At 48.3% G+C, this 13,934-nt stretch overlaps 1 long non-coding RNA gene across 3 annotated transcripts; it reads right to left on the minus strand.

Annotated features, from left to right (window-relative positions):
• Positions 1-10,735: 10,735 nt before the first annotated feature.
• LOC149997498 (uncharacterized) lies at positions 10,736-13,266 on the minus strand. 3 transcript variants are annotated; one of them, XR_016514097.1, is made up of 5 exons: positions 13,075-13,266; positions 12,825-12,927; positions 11,715-11,913; positions 11,427-11,519; positions 10,736-11,293 (listed from the first exon to the last, which is right to left on the minus strand). It is a non-coding gene; the product is annotated as an uncharacterized LOC149997498 (long non-coding RNA). The 3 variants fall into 3 exon arrangements; XR_016514096.1 differs by having other exon boundaries at positions 12,825-13,266; XR_016514098.1 differs by lacking the exon at positions 11,715-11,913 and having other exon boundaries at positions 12,825-13,266.
• Between the last annotated feature and the right edge of the window lie 668 nt (positions 13,267-13,934).

Consider the following 13,934-nt stretch of genomic DNA (forward strand, 5'->3'; position numbering starts at 1 on the left):
GGATGCAGGAGCGGCAGTGCGGGAAGTCAGTGCCAGGAGCTGGGGTGCGTGCACAGATCAGAAGGGAGGGACCCAGGCAGACGTGGGCCGAGCACTATGTACCTCATTTATACCCGCAACACCCCTGACAGGTCAGGTGGGGAAACTGAGGCTCAGTAAAGCGGAGTGACCTGTTCAGGTGTAAGAGCTGGGACTCTAACCCAGACCTGAATGTCACCTAAGACCCCAGGTCACTGTCCAAGCTTCCACTTCCCTCTTGCTTATTCAATCACTGTCAGGCAGCTGCCTGCTCAGCTGCTCCTGCGAGTCATCCTCTCCCAGGCTGCGCCTTGGACTCATTTTCCCCTGTGATGTCGTCAGCAGACAGGCCATCTGGGATGCCATCACAGTGGCTGGGTCCGTAAACACGGGGCCGCCTGAAGCACGGGCTCATGGGAAGGCAGGTGATGAGGCCCACGGCGGGAGCTCCAGGAGAGATGGGCAGGACAGGTCTGTGGTTTGACTCCAGCATTCAGTGGCTGGGACCGGCCTCTTGAGGTGAAGATGACTCATCCGCCAACAAAGCCTGCAATTCAAGAAGGTGCCACTGGAAGGGGACTTGGAGAGCTGTGCGCCCTGTCACAGTGGAGGTGGGGGCTCAAGGGGGCAGTCGGCTTGTGCACAGGCACTCGGAGCTTGACTGGGATTTTACCACTCACTGGCTGTGTGACCTTGGGCAAGTTAATGAACCTCTCTGGGCCTCCATTTCCTCACCTTTGAAATGAGAGGTCTCATAGAGGGCTTGGGAGAATTTGGTGAGTTACTGAAATAGTAAACACTCCACAGGGTTAATGATGATGATGATGCAAGTGGTTGACAGGGCTCTCTGGAAGGCCCTTCCTCCCTGGCCTTGGGTAAGGCTCACAGTCACCTCCCTCACCCTGAGTCCTGGCTCCTCCCGCTCAGCTCTCTGGCCTCACCTGGCTACACCCTTCCACACCAATAAGTGTGGGCAGGAGCTTTGGCCTCCCTGCATATTAATAAAGAGAATAATGCTGTTAGGTAACTTTTCTCGAGTGCTTACGATGGACATTTTCTCATTCATCCCCACCCCAAACAAGCTGCGGAGTCGCCCCTGACCCTGCTGGCTGCACAACCAGCACAGCCTGTGCTGCATGTTGGCGGGAGGTGCCGGAAATGGCACAGCCCCGGCCAGCCCCCCAGGGCCAGCTTCAAGCCAGGCTGAGAAAAGATGGTTGAGCAAAGGAATGAATGAATGAACGAATAAGAAAACGTGTGAGTAAATATTCTGCCCTGTAGAAGGCCAAGCCAAGCTGTTCACAGAGGTTGCTTCCAAGCGTTCTAGGTAAGAGCCATTCAGAGACAGACCAAGGGCAGCCTGGTGCTGCCACAGGGTAGGGGTGGGGGGTGGGGGCGGGGGCAGAGCACGAGGGGTCTGCAGCCTGGACTCTCAGATGCTGAGGTGCGCTGGCTGGCTGGGTCACTCACCAGGCTTGTTGGGGGAAGTGCTGGAGGCCCCTTCCTCCTCTGGCTTCCTGCCTGCTCAACGTTGCCAAGCCAGTGTCCTGTGGACCCTCGAGGGGCAGCGCAGAGGGCTCCTGGATGGGCCGGGAGGCCCCGCTGAGGATGAGGGCCAGTGCTATCGCCTCTGCTGGGGACATCGGCTCAGCACGAGAGGGAGAGGGGCAGGCACTGGAGGCCAGTGACAGCCTGGACACCCCCCTCTCACCCCAGGAGGGCACTGGACAGGGGGTCCTGTGTGTGGCTCTGTCAGATGGACCCAGCTCTGTCCCTTGAGCTGTGTGGTTGTGTGCTTGAGGCTTGCCGCTTGACCTCACCTTCCTCCTCTGTGAAATGGGATGAAAGGGGACTTCCTCCCGACTCCTGCGATTCCTGCGCTCTGCACTAAGCCCTTTACCTTCACTGAACCAGGCTGGCTCCTTAACAGGTGAGGACATAGACAGAGAGGAGGAGCGACTGCCTGAGGTCACCCAGCTACCAAGTGGACTCTGTCGCTGTCCTCCCCCCAGAACACCCCCAGAACCCACTTCTTCATGCCAGAGTCTGGGGCCACCTGTGACTGACCTCAGGGCTTTCTCCAGTTGGAAGAGCAGGTGAGCTAAAACAGCTGGGGGCCTGAGAGTTACTGCCGCAGAAGTTCTCGGCCCACACAGGTGTGGGCTTGGTGCACCAGAGCCCCAGCTCCGGGGACACGCTACATGCTCTGTCACAGGCTCTGAGCAGGACAGAGCCCCAGGGCCCCAGTGGCAATATCCTTGATAACACACCCTTCATGGCTTCCTTCCTTTCCCGGCCCCGCTTGCCCACCCCCCTGACAGTGCCTCCTAAGTCAAGTACTTGCCCTTGAATCCTTGCCCCAGAGCCTGAGACCCCCCTGACCCCCAGGTCAGGACCTGGATCCAGACAGTTGGGTTCTGGAACTCCCGTTCTTAAACACGGCTCTCCAGACCCCTCCTGCTGAGAGCACAAGGTGTGTGCAGTGTTCCAAGGGAGGCGCGGAACCAGGAGCAGAGCAGGAAGGGCGGCTGCTTTTGTTACTCCTTGTGTTTGTATCACTGTTTTCCCACGCAGGCAACAATAGTGTTGAAGGCCCCTCCCAGCTCGCACCTTCCACAAGCAGCCTGGTGAGCATCATTCCCTCAGTAAGGGTATCCCAAACCAAGCCTGCAAGGAGCACCCGGCACCTCCTACCTACCGTCACACATCTGACACTCACCAGGGATTGTTTGGTAAGCAGGTCACTGACAGGCGAGCGTGGGGGTCTGCAGTTCTCCCATGCCTGGATCCGTGTCAACGACCCCTTTTCCTGGTCAGAGCCCTGCATCCCTGGGCAATGTCCTCCATGCATCATACAGCATGAACTCTTTCGTCCCACCCTGTCTGCCTCTGGGGACGAGTCCCCTGCAAAGAGGGCAACACAGTCTACCGGTGTATACCCCCAACACCTGCCTCCCCAGCCTGGGCTCCTGGAGGCAGTGACCCTGCAGTAGCAACCCTGCACCCATAGAGAGGGGCAGAAGCGTAAGCCAGGGGCACCCCCTGCTGGCCACACTTGGGAGAGCCGGAGCTCTGTTGGAAGTGGGCAGCGAGGGCATTTCACCCCGCAAGTGGCCGGCAGGACCCTGGGTGGCCCTGGGGTGCTTTCATGACTGTTGTGGAGCAAGTACGAGAACCAAACTGTCGGAGACAACCAAATTAGAATGTAAAGAGCCTTTATTAGCTGGCCAGCGACTGCCCACCTGTCCACAAGCCGGACTTAGGTGGACAGCCCCAACCTTAGGGATTGGGGGAGGGGGGTTATAAATCATTTCAGGTGCAGGAACTTAGACAGAAATACAGCTTGATAGAAAAAAATTTCCACTATTCCCCAGGTCATTGCTCAAAGGAATAGGTCACTGCTCAAAGGAATAACAGTTAGGTCAAGTTCCTTGTCCTGCTTGATTGAAGCATGCAACCGTGGGGGTCCTGAGTCCGGGACCCAAGTTCAGCTGATTTCCCTGCTAACTGGACATCTAAGAAATACCCTTTAACAAGATAGGTCTTGCTCGGGATGGCTATCGGCTGACCACTGTCCCCACGATGTCCCTGAGCACACCGTTCTTGGTTGCTGGGTTTATTTATTACATAGCGTATAGCTTATGGAGTGCAGTTTCGGAAGGATGGGAGCATAGCATGCACCCCTCCAAGTACTCTGTCATGAGTGAGGTATTCCAGCCGAGGGACCCAAAACCCTGAAGCTTCCCTCTGGATGGTCCAAAATGGGGACTCGGCAGCTTCTGCTCCCTGGGATCTCCACAGGACAGCCGGCATATCTTCAAATGATGAAAATCCGCTAGTGACAAAATATAGGAGAGTGCAGCTCCCTCTTTTTACCACTGAAAAGTTACCAGAAGGTCATATGTTTCTTTGTGGCAGAAAGGAAATATCCACCCAAGAACACAGTCAAAGTTCTGAAGGTGACTTATAGACAACTCTGGGAGACCAGCAGATGCACAAGATTTTAAGTCCTAGCCTGAGCAGCAAACTTGAGGCCTGGTTTTCTCTGGATAACACCACTGGATTAGAAAACCCTCATCAGATCTGGACCCAGAAAGACAACTAAGGAAGTGGACACCAAAACGACCAATGGAAATCTCCAGAAACCAGCAATGGCCGGCACTGACCTGAATAGACACTTCTCCAAAGAGGGACATACGGATGGCCAAAGACGTATGGAAAGATGGTCATTGTCACTAGTCATCAGAAAAATGCAAGTTAAAACCACAACGAGATATCACCTCACACCTGTCAGAATGGCTACCATGACTAAATCAGCAAACGAGTGCTGACGAGGATGCGGGGGAAAAGGGAATCCTCGGGCACTGCTGGTGGGATGCAGACTGGTGCAGCCGCTACAGAAAACAGTGTGCAGTCTTTCAAAAAATTATACATGAAACTGCCTTATGACCCTGTGCTTTCACTTCTGAGACTATATCCAAAGAAACCCAAAATGCAAATTATTTACAATAACCAAGATTCAGAAGCAGCCCACATGCCCATCAATAGATGAGTGGATAAAAAGCAAGTAGTATGTTTATACAATGGAATACTACTTGGGGAAAGAAAGAAAAGAAAGAAAGGAAGGAAAGAAGAAAGGAAGAAAGAAAGAAAGAAAGAAAGAAAAGAAAGAAAGAAAGAAGAAAGAAAGAAAGAAAGAAAGAAAGAAAGAAAGAAAGAAAGAAAGAAAGAAGAGAAAGAAAGAAAGAAAGAAAGAAAGGAAGGAAGGAAGGAAGGAAGGAAGGAAGGAAGGAAGGAAGGAAGGAAGGAAGGAAGGAAGGAAGGAAGGAAGGAAGGAAGGAAAGAAGGAAGGAAGGAAGGGAGAAAGAAAGAAAGAAAGAGGGGGAAATAAAGGAAATCTTTCCTATTGTGACAGCATGGATGGATCTGGAGAGCATTATGCTGAGTGAAATAAGCCAGTCATTAAAGACAAATACCATATGATGCCACTGATATGTGGACTCTAATGAACAAAGTAAACGAAATAGAAACAGACTCATAGATACAGAGAACGGGACTGAGAACTCTCAGGAAGGAGGCAGGTTGGGAGGCTGGGTTCAAAAGGAGAAGGGATTAATTAAGCAAGAACAAACAAACAACAGACAACAGAATGGTGATGCCGGAGGGAAGGGGGGGTGGGGAGGCGGAGAAGGGCAAGAGGGGACCCACGGGGGTGAGAGGAGTCCTGACTTCCGGTGGTGAGCACAGAACAGGCAGTGCAGATGAGGTATTATGGAGCTGTGCACTTGAAACCTGTACGGTTTCATTAACCAATGTCATCCCAATAAATTCAATTTTTCTGAAAAAAGGAACAAAAGAGAAAAAGAAAAAAGGAACGTGCGGCATACAAACTTCACATCTGAGATGACGGGATCTTTGTATCTGTCACATTCCAACACGTATCTTTTAGACATTGGAAATGTCAACTAGGTCACTCTCTAGGTCCAAAGAACATTCATTTGCCTTGTTGTCGTGGGACAGTTAAGGAGAACGAGCAGACAGTTCAGACTATCCGAGACGCAGCGCACCGGGCCGGTTCTGAGTAGCAGGCTTCCCAGCTCACACGGCATGCTGAGTTGCAGGTCTGACCCAGACAGAGCCGCGTAAGGGCTGCCTGTGCCTGCCCCGCTTCACTGCTGTTGCCCTGGGAACCAGCACCGTGCCTGGCACACAGAACACGCACACACTTGAATAACGTGAATGAGTCTTAGCATATGTTTGTTTTAGAAACATTTATTCAAAAACAGGTCACAGAATAGTAAAGAAATACATTCAATAGTACTTAAAGACATCACTACAAAACATATCACTTCATTAAGGTGCAATTAAAATATTCCAAACGGCACATATCTCTATTATTTCAAGCCAGTATAACAGGTTTTACATTTTTTAAACCTAGCTTACTTAAGTCTTTAACAAGTCCAAAGTTTTTTCTCTTTGCGATTATTTGCTTTAGCCCATATCTACATTTTTAGCTTTTCAAGTTAGGGATACTCCATGGACTTGTATGATCGATTTACTACATTGTGGCCTTAATATCCTTACTTTAGTTTTCCAAGTTTTACTTTCCCCAGGTGTAAACTGAAATAACGCTGCTAATCTTGCAAAAGATGCTGCATATAACGCACATCAGGTACTCAGCATACAACAGATATTCTGTAACTAATGTTTTATAAACCTAAGCACTGCTCATCTGTTCTCGGTAAATTCCTGTGCTATTTATTTCTAGACAGTGTTCCAGCTTGTCAAAATCTTTTAGAATTCTAATTTCCTTACCTATAATTCCCCTACCTCTGTTATCTGTATATTGGGTAAACTTTTCAAAGCCATTAGTAAGAATATTTGAACGGGACAGAAGCCTCATAGTACACTATTAAAGGCTGAAGAGTTGGTTCACGATGTTATTCAAAGCTCTTTGGATACATCTATTAGCAAGAACTAGTTACAAATTCATTTACCTAGACTATCATCTAACTGATCCCTTTTTATTCATTCATGAAGATTTCAAGGCTTTCTTAACTAAAGACATTCGAAGTTGCATACATTCCTTTGATTTACTAATCTTTGGTATATAATGGTAGTTTTATGACAAGTGAAGTCAGCCTAGAAGAAGAAGATACACCAAGATGAGTTTGCAAGTGGAAAGGAAAAATAATATTAAGAACAGCTCTCCAGAAACCAAACCAAGAAATTTATAGTCTACAAAGTGCTAGAGATTGTTTGAGGAGGGGGAGGAAGATGGGGAGCTAAGAGCTGAGTGAGTGCCTGCTATTGGCAAGAGACAGAAACGCTAACCCTTCAAAAGAGAAACAAATATTTACATAAACTGGTTACCTAAACAATACGAGGAAAGTTCAACCACCCGTTTCTTAATCTCTGCAGCAGAAACGAACACCTTCCTAAGGGTGGAAGAGGAATTCTATTCACCAATAGGTAAGTCAGTAGTTTTACTTGTTATCTGATGACAGTATGGAGACAGGAAAGTGTCCCATTTCTAGCTGTGGAGCAAACTTGATAGCTCAACTCTTCCTCTGCAACAAAACACAGAAATGCTGAAGAAGATGTAAGAAACAATCTATTACATGAAGAGGAGAACTTACAAGAAAGTAAGGGGACATCCTGAGGGCCAAAATGGAAGGAAACTGAAAAGTAGACACATAAGCTGTGAGCTGACATTCTAGCTCTCCTAGCTGGCCTGGCACAATTTGCCCATCTCATCACCAACCTGTGGGTTTCAGCTTGAACAAGCTATAAGGGAACTCATGGAACCTTGGCCTTGCAAAAGGCAGCAGGTGGGAATTAAATGCCCCTCCCCCGAAGCCCTCCATAAACAGGAGGCAAGTCTCGGATGACCCCTCAGTGAGAGGGAAGTCAAGAGAACACTCTGCCACTAGGACAGGCAGGTGAAGAGGAAAAGTGTCTGTCCTGGCCTGGGGGGGTCTGCACATTCCTCTTGAGGTCTGGAAACTCTGAAGCTGAGAAATTAAAATAATAGCGGTCCTTTGTCGGTAACAGCCCTGGGAATAGGACATAAGGAGACACAAAACTTATCCAGAAGGCACTATTCTTAACACGTCACTCCAGAGTAGTACAGAGAAAGAAAGCCCTGCTGAAAATGAGCTCCTCTTTCAAAACTACAAAATACCTGCGTAAACAGTCTACCAGATATGAGAATCAACACATACAGACAAGAGGAAATTGTTTTAATAGAACCATTAGAGACACTATAAAATGAGCATGTATAAAGTGACCACTGACGTAAAAGGAACTGAAAAGTTAAAAAACCAACTAGGCACCCTGAAACAACAGGCAGATCTGAAGAATGATACGCAGCTAGAAATTAACAGCAACCCAATGAATAATTTTAGGAGGTTATATGAACAGCTGACAAGCTAATTCATGAACTAGAAAACAGAGAAAAAGGCATCACCCAAAGAGAAGTAATAGGAAACACAGAGAGCTTCAAAGATAAAGAGAAAAGAACGAGTAGGTCCAACATACGTTTTTTAAAACTAGTAACCATACTATCTGTGTCTCTGAAATGTGTTCTCCACAATATAACAACTCTTTATCCAGTAACCTTGCATGATTTTGCTATTGAAAATCCAAACATACTTCTTTAAACACTAACTTGTTTTCAACATTGCTTATTTTTAAGGTAGTTTGACCATGCTATATAGAGGTGGTTACTATTTTGAAGGGGCTTTCTTCCTTTTACATACGAATATTGAATATCTTTCATTCATATGTAAAATCGGGGAAGCAGGTTGTAAGGAAAGGCCACCTCAAAACCAGCGGGACATTTGTTGTACTCATCCTAGAGGAAAAGCTGCCAGTGACGCTCTTGCTTTCCTGCTGCCTCTGTTTCAGCTGAAGCGTCAAGTTAGAGATTCTACTGAAAATGATACAGCGTGTACTTAAGAAGAAAAACAAATAGCTGTTTAGCCAAGAAACAGAGCATGAATGACAATTATGTCTGAAGGGCGCAAGAAGAGATGTTCCTTGAGACCCTCAAAGCATGTCTAAGTGACCCAAGTGAGAAGTTCACATTTTTAAAAATAAACACAGTAGCTAGGTTGCTTAGTTAAGGAGTAATACTATATATTCAACGTATGTGCGTGGGTTCGAGATAAAGGCCAGCGTATAATTTCCAAAGCTTGAATTCAAGAGTGATTCATATGCTGAATATCACACGCAAGTTTTCCACCCTGGGGAAGGTCGGCGGAGGTCTTGGGGGTCCATGGCCTGTTGTAGGGAGTAAACTGGCTCGTCCACCCACACTGAGCACAGCTCCTTCCTCCACTCCTTTGAGCTTCTCTTGTATTCTCATCAAGAGATCCTCAGGAACTTTGTTGAAACTCTGGCCAATTTCACTAATGACAAGAACACAAAGGCATTAATGAGGCAGATCATTTCAAAGGGCCTCGGGAATAGGAAAATCTGAACAACTGACGGCTCTTCCTAAAATACTGCTCACCGGAGACTGCGTTCCTGGTCGTCCGCGTTCAGAGTGAAGTGGAGCTCAGTTTCATCCCCAGCCCCTGCTGTGAATACAAAGCTTTCGAAGGGTTCATGGTCCAGTCACACAGAGGAGCATACGGGAGGACCTAGAAAGGAGAACATACGTGTTAGAAGAACAAAATGCACCTTGATGGTGTATTTAGTAACAGCAGGAACCGTGTTATAAAACTAGCAGAGGCCAGTCACGTGGTAGTTGACTGGGGGAGGGACAGACTTACTGCGCGCACAGGCTTCTTGTTTCTTTGTGGAGGGACCTACAGTCGTACGAGGCTCCAGGCTTCTCACCCCATTCTGAATGAATTCCTTCCCGGGTCACTGTTTGGGGCAGTGACATCCCTCGACTCGTGTTTCCTCATGTGGTGAAACTGATCTATTAAAAGGAGATAAGCACCAGTCACTGTCCTTCTCCTCTCTCCCTGTGCTGGGTGAGGGCGTTTACATTGCAGGCCCAATTCTCACGCACGACGCTAGGCTAGGCTACGAGTGTGACAGCACTGGCAACCCTGCTGACCTCACTCCTGAGTCTTGTTCTCCAAGAGTTTTCATAGCAGCAACCTGACATTTTGCTCTCTATCCTATTCCCACTCCCAAGGCTCTTCTGTGGGGTTTTTTTTTCCCCCCCTCAATAAGTTCCAACTTTGAGTGAAGAGAAAAAGGTCTAACTTATTGAAAGCTCCTCAAAACACAAGATCTAGTGCTGTGGTTGGCATCTTAAGTTATACATGGAGAAACATTTTAATACCAAAATAACTGGTATGGCCAGAGCAAGTGGCTTGACATCACAAATTTTAGTAAGAGAGGTCGTGAGGGATGGATGACCTTGACAATTCAGAACAGCTAACTGCCCCTGCTGTTTATAGGCACCAACAGTTTTTAAAACGTATCTTAGCAAGTGCTTACCACACAGGTCTTAATAAAAACTGAAGACTCAATTCTAGGTATGAGGGACGTTGCAGGATACTCCGGCATTATAAAGTTAAGAACGCTTTTTTTACTGATGGCTTTACTGCGTTTCCCAGCAGGTCTTCGGGCTGAGACTGGACAATGTATTTAGCATTACATGTTTAATGTACTGAATCAGCAGTACCAAAATCTGGTGTCTGTTTATGCGGTTCTGAGCGTCCTCCAGGCCCATTAAAAAGTGTGGCGGGACCGACTGTGAATATAAGTGGTTTGTCCACAAGTTCAGGGCCCCTATGTGATTTCAAGTAGAGCACTGACATGGCTTTAGATTTCAGAGATCCAAACCAGTTTCACCGCCAAAGGAAGGACTCTTTTACTAATTAACTAATGAAAAGGAATGAAGGCCTCAATTATAAAGAGACTCTATGGTCTTCTTGGGTTGGAGTAGAGAAACAACGCAAAGTATTTCCAACCCAAGGATGTGTGTTAGGAATCACATATGCAAACTCTATCAAGAAGGAAGTGATTTAAAAAACATACCGTAGTCTTACCTGTTAGAACAGAAGTGGCTGAGAGAAGACAATACGGGAAGAGAGGCCGATTAAGCTGGAGCAGGGTGTCTCAGTCCCGGCGCTGTGCACCTTTTGGGGCTGGACTGTAGGGCACGGTGAAAGCTGAAGTTCCAAAAGGAAGGCCAGCTCGCTTGGCCGGGATCAGGTATTTGCAAGGTCTTGTCTGACCAAATAGGAGGGCTGGAGCCGCGCCGGCTGGCAGCAGCAGGAGCAGGGGACATCCTGACTACTAGGTTAGAGCAGGAGCTACTTGTGAGATATCTGAGAACGCGCCGCCTGCAGCTTTCTCAGGGGTTTCTCATCAGTTTTGTTTCTTAGAAGTTTCACTTGTTAGTTTTCCCTCCTGACTGCTGATGTCAGTAGCTGATGTACTGGAACATTATAAATAAACTTGGTGGACTCAGGCCTGTGTCACTGTCTCTCCATCCGAGGGCAACGGGCCACCGGACCCCCGCTTTGCATTCATCTTGTGTCTTGTGTCTGCGTTTTTCTCTGAATCTCCAGGTCGACACGCTCTCTGGTCTCTTAGGTCCGACATCGCGCTGCGTGGGCCGCGGCATCGGACCCTTCCCAGTTGCAAGGGCGACCCTGTACACGGGACGTTTAGCGGCCTCCCTGGCCGAAACCGGCTAAGTGTCGGGCGTATCCTCTTCACCCCTCTGCCCCTGTCTGAAAATCAAAAATGTCTTTAGACACTGCCGGCTATCCTCTAGGAGACAGAACTGCCCTTGGCTGAGAACCTGTGAGGCAAAGAAAGAGATCTGCTTAGTGGAACTGATTAACATCTTGGAGGACCCAGCGGTCTGTTATGAAGAAAGAGCGATCATGAAGGCCAGAGGGGACAAAGGTGCTGAGAGGGGCAGGGAAGCACACCTGGGCCAAGGCGCTCCTAAAGAGGGGTTTGGTGAGCAAGGAGATGTTTGAGCTGCTATTCCATCAGAGACAGTGACTGGGGCCCAGTGAAACCTAAGAGAGGAAAAGCAATGAATTACAAGAGAGGGGCCAGGACTGGCATCTGCAGGACCGGGACCCCTGCTGCCACTGAGAAGCACCTCCTAAAGCCGAAGACGCACAGCCTTCAACTGGCAAACTACTCGCAACGATTGGGACAATCAAATGACTTCAGGAAATTTGAACATTCACGGAGGGAAGATCGGGTACCTCAGTGTCAAATACACAAATCACGAGACGGTGACCTCTTCAGTGACACGGGTATTGCAGGTGGAGATGCAAGTCACTTCCCAGGCTCACAGCCCTCCCGCAGTTTCCATCTCACTCGGCAGAACCTAAAGCCCTTACACTGCTGCAGGGACCCCTCGGCGACCTGGCCGCTGTGGCTTCTCTCACTTATACCCTGTGACTACCGAAAGAATGAAGCTCAGGAGCAGTCTGACATTTGACTACTAACTCTTCTGAGTCCTGGAAGAAACGACCCTCTGCCAGCAGGTGTTCACTCAGCACACGGCTCCTAAAGGAAGCCCAGATCTACCCAGGCGTGAAAGACCCTTCTGCCTGAGAGTGAGCAGAGGAAACTATTGGGGAATCTTTTAAACTTCTTTGGATCTTAAATTAATTGGAGAAGTTTGGCCTTTTTACCTTAAACACAAAAAGGCAAGACAATTTGACTTTAGACTTTCATTTCTCCATTATGGAGACATCCAGGTTATCATTGACTCTGACTGCAGAGTCAATGGCAAACTGTAATCAATAGTGTGTGTAGTAACATAACTGAGATGGAGAAAAGAAGAGGGAATGCGTTTTTTTCCATCTTGCGAACAGCGTGGCCTCATTGCTTAAATGGCCAACACACAACTGGGGTCCTTTACAGCACCCCCTTTCTAGCAGAAATCTATAACGCCACCAGCACTGCAGAGACCTATAATGAAGCCTTCGGTTCCTAAGGGTGGACACAGGACCGTCTTAACAGACCGTTCCTTTCACTCCACACAGGATGCAGCCCCACCCTTGTTGCCTGATCAGAGGCTTAGTGGTTAATGCCAGTGAATTAAAGACAGGGATTCTCAGCTCTGGCTGCACAGCGGGAGAGCATTTAAAACATGTCGATGTTCCTGACACATCCCTAAACATTTGGTTTGCATTTGGTCAGTGTCGATATTTTTTAAAGACAGTACAGGGGACACTGAAGTCCAGCCAGGCCCAGCCCCACCAGCCTGAAGGAACGAAAACCGCAGGGATGTAAGTGAGTCTGCCCATCCTCCACCTCCCACGTTTCCCTGAGGAGGAAGACTCCTCGCCTCTTGCCGCACGTACCTTTTCCCAGGATGGTCAATGGCTGCCTTAGGGACACAGTTCCTGCTGGGTAGAGCCAGGGTCAGAAACACTGGAAATTTCATGACTGCCTTCCCTTTCTGCCCTGTTGAACATGAGGCAGAGGGCCTAATGGAGTGTGTGTGACCTGCAGGTTCAAAGCCCCACTGGGTGACCGACCATCCCAAGGCTAGGACAGCAGAGAGGCCCAGACGCAAGCCAGTCTGGCCCGCACTCCTCAGCCCCGACTAACCACGCTGACTCTGACGCCCATGTGTCTGACGACCTGGTTCAGAACCTGGCGGGGGGAAGAGGAGATAACCTGAATTCTCTCAGTGCTGCAACGGACTCCATTCTGAAGACAATGAATACCAAAAGAAGGGTCTGAGATGCCCACGTGCTGATTTACGTACCAAAGACCGGAGATTGCTTGCTCTGCTCTAACACTGTGAGAGACCAGAGGGAACTGCAGGCATTCCACACCAGTCTTTCTTTACTGCTATGTGCAAGCCCGCCCTGCCGCTGCTGAGCACCAGCCCACCACATTAAAAGGAAGCCCTGTTCCTCAAAGCAGTGTCTTGTTGACAAGACACAGTCCGTCGGGTAGAGGAATAAAGATTTCCTTGCAATATACTTTACCTCTACAGTGGTTAACAGGGTTTCCTGAGTGCTCCTCTTAACCTCCGTGGTTTTCTCACAGCACCTACAACCACATTATAAATATGGCTTTTGTTACACACCAGTGTTTTCCACATCTGTCTCTCTGTCTGTCTGTCTAGCTAGTTAGCTATGTCATGTGTGGCATACCCAGACCATTCTTGATAATAACTTCCAAATTCATATCTCAAAGAGTGTAGTACTTGGCAGAGTGGGCTTTCAGTAGAATTTTCTGAAATCAGTACAAATATATGTCTACATGAAACAGAATACAGAATCCAGAGACGAACCCACATTATACGGCTACTTCACCCACAGCCGAGGAGGCAAGGGTACACGACGGGGAAGGAGAGCCTCTTCAATGGTGTTGGGAAAGCTGGACAGATACACGTGAGAAACGAACACTGGACAACGTTTTTACACCGTACACAATCATAAACTCAAAATGCATTAAAG

This window comes from Furipterus horrens, unplaced genomic scaffold (assembly GCF_987537825.1).
Source record: "Furipterus horrens unplaced genomic scaffold, mFurHor1.1.pri manual_scaffold_11, whole genome shotgun sequence".
Classification (NCBI taxonomy): Eukaryota; Metazoa; Chordata; class Mammalia; order Chiroptera; family Furipteridae; genus Furipterus; species Furipterus horrens.